The following is a 6,461-nucleotide window of genomic DNA, read 5'->3' as shown; positions in this document are numbered from 1 at the left end:
TTCTCAGTCGCTGGTGGCTGGAACAATGGCTCCAGTTCCTGGCCCATGGAAGGGTCTATTCCAGCTTAAGCCCCTGGCCGTTCCCCTGGAAAGCCTTCAAAATGATCGAGACATGAAATCAAGGGCAGGACACAGAAGAGGTTTGGCATTTGCCACGGCAGGCAAGTGAAAACCAAGTGTATTCTTGGAGCAATGGGAAAGCACTTGCCAATGGCAACGATTCCTCCAGAGCATAAAAATTGTGTTTCCCAACAGTGCCAACCACTCCTTTTTTAATTTATTCCTACTCCTAGAGTTTTTTATGCCTGAATATTACAACCCCTAGCAACACTTGAAACACAATCTTATTGACAAATGGGGAATGCCATGGGCAGCCAAAAGAAGAAAAAAAAAATACTCTAATGATTGTAGATACTGGTGAGGACTGATGTGACATGAGACCTTGTCAAGCCAATTCAGAGAAGGGAATTAATGTTTTTCGGATGTGCTGTCAAAAAAGGGAACCGCTTACAGAAGACAGGATATGTGGAAGGAGGAAGAGGGGAAGAAGAGGGTGGAAAAAAAGGACAAAGAGGAGTGGACAGAATTAGCCAAGACAATTAACAAAAAAAAAGTACTGATGAATAAATAACTGTGGAGAGAACTGGTTTATCATGTTGCCAGCCCTCAGACTGAGGATAGCTGATCACAAGGTGATGATCATGATGATTAAAACTACCTACATTCCCAAGTGACTTCATCTCCACATTATGTTCTGGATGGTGATCCATCACTTCCTTATGAGCACGCATTGAACACTAATGATTTAAACACTTGTGCGTTAATTATTTCCTTAACAACGTGGATGCATCCTAAGAAAATGACAGCTCAGTGCTGCATTATGTATTCAAGGTGCTCTGGAGCATTATGCAGTGTTATCAATGAAAGATCAGAAAGAGGACATAATCCTCCTCACTTTCCATCAGATTAGTCCAGACAGATGTTTACACTGTGATCCTAGCTAGTAAATTGACTTCAATGGGATCTGCTTTCCCCTGGGGGAACCCTAAAGCAAGAAAGGTTTTCCTCTTGGTTTGGATTATCAATAATCTGTAATTCCCATACTCTGCAGAACTCCCTGCATTTAGTAATGACCAAATCATTTATGCTCAAGTACAGGAATTCATAAACCCCTGGCAACAACCTTTCTAACCTGATTATTTATATTGCCAGTCACATTTAAAGCCAAAGGGACTACTCACATTAGGATTACTCACACGGGGCCATATTCCAACACCTTTACTCAAGTATAGCTCCTTATTCCACAAGTATCTGATGCAAACAAAGGTGCCACCTACAACTTCCAAATGTACAAGGTAGGCCCTGGCTTTATGTTCAGAACTGCAGCAGTTTAATCCTAGTAGGATTACAATCCCTGCCCCCCGCACACACACAGGTTTGTTTGTTTTTTAATTATCATATTGTATGGCATACAAAACACATCTTTCCCTGCAGGAGTCAGCTGCTGAAAATTGGGATTACATATTAGTATCATATCATATTATAATTGAGGAAGTATAGTTTTTGAGCACCTTGCACAATTCTCCTATCACCTGTGTTCATTCAGGGAAGATCAATGTCAAGAAATTAAAGGCACAGCGATGGTACACAACTTGCATATTGAACACATGCCAAAATCTGGAACAAAATCAATGTTTCCCAACTCCAATGCTGTCCCTATTCACTGGAACCTATGGTCTCTCAGATGAAAACGCCTTCAAGACCAGAGAGAAGCAATACATCATCCTACAAAGTACAGATTTGAAAGAGACTGATTCAAAAAGTTTATCAAGCCTCAGACTGACTGTTAAAACATGTTTAAGGTTTGAAAAAGTCTGCAAGACTGTCCTTTCTACTGCAACCATCCAATAGCTTCCCATCCAGAAAGTATTTTCTCCCAGTTCCTTTACATAATTAAGGCTGCACCCAATCCAACTTAAATGCAGCCTTGCAGCCAGGCTGCCATAACTGGCACAAGAAAATACATCTAAAGTTATTTACCTCGAACTGCAGGCTCAGGATCCTCAGGCTGCCATCGTAGGGTTGTCATCTTTCTAAAACCGTTTGTCCCTATTCAAAACTGCTCTCTCTCTTTAAGTCTGAGAAAAACCAAACAGACTGCAAAAGTGGCAAAATTCTACTAAACCCAAATCCAAAAAGGAAAGCAAAAAATGCTAAAAAATAAAGACACTAGAAAACATATGTTCAAGGCAAGCACCTGTCAAAACACCTCTATCCAGCTGAAGAAAAGAACTGACTACTGAACACACGTGTATATATGACCTCTTATGTCACAAGACTTTTGACTCACCCTGAGGTTTACAAATTCCTTCCAGGTCCTGTCTCCAAAATCAGAATGTGTAAGCATGAATCTATTGCTGACCATTTCTTCAGAAATGGTATTTTTATAGTTTCTGTCTGTGTGCGTGTACACACACAGATAGATATAGATATCCACACACATTATATATACATACATACAGATATAGATATCCACACATTATACACACAGACATTATGCACACACGCACCTATAGAAATATGTAGAAGATATAGATACACACATATTTACAGAGACACATTACGCATACACACACACACACACACTTCTATAGATATACGTGTTGTTCATATATACATATTATATACACATACAGAATATACACACACACATATTACACACACACACACACACGTAGACAGACATATCTGCACCTGTGCACTTAGTAACAGTCATATTTATGTAGCATTTTTTTGTTCCAGGTGATGCCAAAATGCAGTAAAAATGTTAAAAGTGCATACATTGATCATTTAGAAATGACTTCACTCAACAGCGAAGGATAGTCAAAAACAGCATAGCACATGGTTACTGTTTAATAGAATATAACAATTACATGAGATGAAGCCAAGGCTGCAAATATCTTGATGACCCGATCATGAGAGCTGGCCAAAATATAAGAAAGAAGAGAAAAAGAAGTGGGCAGCCTTGGGGGGTGGGGATACTGGGAAGCAGACATTAAATCTGCTTTTAAGCAAACAGTTGCAACCATGCACTGTGTGTTTATAATGGCTGGAAAAATGATGAGTTTTGATTACTGCTCCTGAACTGCTAAGAAGCTGATAATAAACCCCTGCTCCTCTTACTTCTACCCCAGCTGTTTCTTTTTCTCATCCACCAGTTTTAACAGCCTTTTTCCTAGACTGCAGGCAGTCTGAGGCAAGGACTGTCATTTACTATATGTTTAACTGTACTGGACACAATGGAGCCCCCTGATATTTGTTCTTTAGGTGACTACTAGAAATATAAATAATAAATGTTATACATTACTCCACCAGGTATATCAGAGGTGAAAGAAGCCAACTAAAATCTATTTGCCGTCTTCCAGGATCACACTGAGATTGTGTCCCATAGTATATTTGCTGGAGACTTTTAGTAAGATATGAAAAGCCAGCTCCCCCCTCCGAGTCCCACTCTGCATATCCTCCCAGATCACGACCTCGTGACTTGACAAAACCTGCTGGGTGGCCTGACTTGGCATGACTTAGGCCACTTATTTCGATCAAGTATCCCACAAATTAATACCTGAATATCAGGAGTCCCAGCCTGAAATTCAGCAAGTATTTTCCTTTCATTTGGGCCTATTATGTTGCGTTACCTGATTACATCCCAGCGTATCACACTAAATGTTACTTCATCTTTCATATGCATCAGGCAAAGGACATCCAGTAGGCAAAGGAAAGGACTTAATGCCCTCATATAACACTTTGGTGAGACCTGAAATAATATGGACAAGAATGAAACAGGGGCAGGGAACATCTACCTTGATGTCCAGGGGAATGACTAGCCCATCACGTGACAAGGGGTAATAGTGTGGGGGGTAGACTAGCAAAGGACAGGCTAAGAGCAGATATGATCGCCGTCTATAAATACATCAAGGGGCAAATGGCATGGAGGGAAAAGCATTATTTGCACTACAGGACAATGTTAGCACAAATACAAACGGATATACATTGGCTAGGAATATAGCTGAAAGTTAGAATAAGCCTTTAGAAGATCAAGGTTGTACAAGAACCAGCCAGGAGATGTCAGGGCAATGCAATCTAAATTGTTTTAAGGTTAAACTTGATCTGTTTTATGGCAAGAATTGTATGACATGATAGTCTGAACAACAGGGGCTCAACTCGGTGACTCAGGATTGGTCCCATCCAGTCCTACGATTACAAATCTTTGTATACTACTACCACCCCTACACCGCCATCTTCTCCTAGTCACCACTTCTTCCAGTCACAAGTCACATACATTTTCCCCTCAGTCTTTCCTAGCTGCCTTCTTAGTTATGCTGCGAATCTCTTAACCCCAGACCACTGTAACTATTCCTGACAATTAACGCCCCCTCCTCAAACTGAACACAATACTCCACAACGAGCTGCACAAGAGTTGCACATAATCGAAAGAAAAGGAAACTGGATAAAAAAGTTGAGACCCAGGCTGCCACTAAGTCACTCCACGGCCTTGGTAAAGTTCCTTAATGCATGACTGAAGTTCTTCTTTTACATAACAGGGAGAAGGCGAGTCACTGACCATTGTCAAGTGCTTTGGCATCATCGAATGAAACACATTACAGAAGCGTGACTAATTTTTCACAGCCTCTGACACACGCTGCTCCAGCCGACTGCTGATGCAAAGTTCACTGTCAACTTGCAGGGCACTCTTGCAGCACTGAGGTACAGCACACTTCCTCCTCTCCCTGCACCTCCTTTTATTTTATTTTTAAATTCATCTCTCACCCCACACAAATCCACTGCCTTTGGCAGGGGCACTTATTGGTGTTTGGTTTTAAGGGAGGGTGCAGAATTTGTTTAGTTTTTCTGTTGCATTTCTAATCACCCTATACCTCTGTTTCATTGCCAGCCCCATTGAAGTGTGGATGGCAGGAAATCAAGACAACCGAGTAACTCTTCTGAAAGCCACTGCTAGGCTTATGGATAAAGCAGCTCTGTAAGGCTTGCAAACGCAGCTCCAGAGACACGGGAAGTGTCGGAGGACATAGGATGACAGGACAAGGAGCAATGGGCTCAAGCTGCAGCAAGGGAAGTTGAGGTTGGAGATTAGGAAGAATTTTCTTACTAGGAGGGCAGTAAAGCACTGGAACGGGTTATCCAGAGAAGTGGTGGCATATCCATCCTTTCAGGTTTTTTAGATAGATAAAGCCTTGACTGGGATGATGTAGTTGGGTCCTGCTTTGAGCAGGGGGTTGGACTGGATGTGACCTCCTGAGCTCCCTTCCCACCCTCATTTTTTATGATTCAAGTGCATGCTCTCAGTTGGGGAAGTGGTAAGGATATAAGCAATGCCCACTAACTACTCAGTGCTGGGCTATGGCATCCCTAAAATAAACAGGGTCCCGGCACACACAATAAATATTTCCCACGTGTCCCAATATATGCATTTATGCTACATATATTAATTGCTCCAATGCCTTCATCTGCTTCTCATGTATAGAGTTCATAGACATTAGGTCTGGAAGGGACCTCACAAGATCATCAGGTCCAACCACCCCGGCCCAAGGGGCAGGATGTCAGCTGGGGTCAGTGGATCCCAGCAAGATATGCATCCAAGCATTTATTTACTTATTTATTTTTTTCTGTTATTTTAGAGATTCCTTTACATCATTCATTTGTTCTTCTAATACATTCTTCTAATCCTAAATGATGCTAATTTATTTCATTTATTCTATTATATTCCCTATGTAGGAGGTGGGCACATTACAACAGGGGCTGGTCAGTTTTATTCTAATATATTCGTTATGATTTCTCAAGGACTCCTCCGATTTCTTTATTTTCCATGATTTTATGAATTCCTATGTGTCCGCATACGCTTTGTTAGGCTGATTCATTCCCCTGCTCAATTCAGAACTGACCACGCTAATTAACTATCCGAATCCTAGAAAACGAGGGTTGGAAGGGATCTCAGGAGGTCACATCTAGTCCAACCCCCTGCTCCAAGCAATTAATTGGGAATTGACCATTCCCATTCATCACTCCAATCATTTCACAATTATCCAGGCTTGTTAATTATCCTATTTCAGAAATGCCCACCCTGATTCATTATCCTAATTACTTCAGAATTGTCCACCCTTATTAGCACGGATCCTTGTTTTTCTCCAATTAAAAAAAAAAAAAAAAAAAAAATTAAATTCCCCAATTTTCTGGTTAAAAAAAACCAAAACCCCAAAATCCACATTTTTCCGTGAATGCAATGAAACGCCACTAAGATATAGCTATAGAGGTGTTTTGTTTTACCCACAGAAAAATGTGGATTTAGGTTGTTTGTTTCAACCCAAAAATTGGTTGGTTTGTTTATGGTTTCAACCCAAAAATTGGGTATTTTTTTCAAATGGTTTCAACCCAAAATTGGGGGG

General features: G+C 40.9%; 1 protein-coding gene across 7 annotated transcripts in view; it reads right to left on the bottom strand.

The window, feature by feature from the left end:
• The window catches only part of SNAP47 (synaptosome associated protein 47), a 40,891-nt gene that overhangs the window by 33,857 nt on the left and 573 nt on the right, over window positions 1–6,461 (bottom strand). The window lies entirely within an intron of this gene.

This window comes from Alligator sinensis, unplaced genomic scaffold (assembly GCF_000455745.1).
Source record: "Alligator sinensis unplaced genomic scaffold, ASM45574v1 scaffold1298_1, whole genome shotgun sequence".
Taxonomy (NCBI): Eukaryota; Metazoa; Chordata; order Crocodylia; family Alligatoridae; genus Alligator; species Alligator sinensis.
Note: the sequence above shows the minus strand (reverse complement) of the source record. Positions and strands in the feature narration are given on the sequence as shown.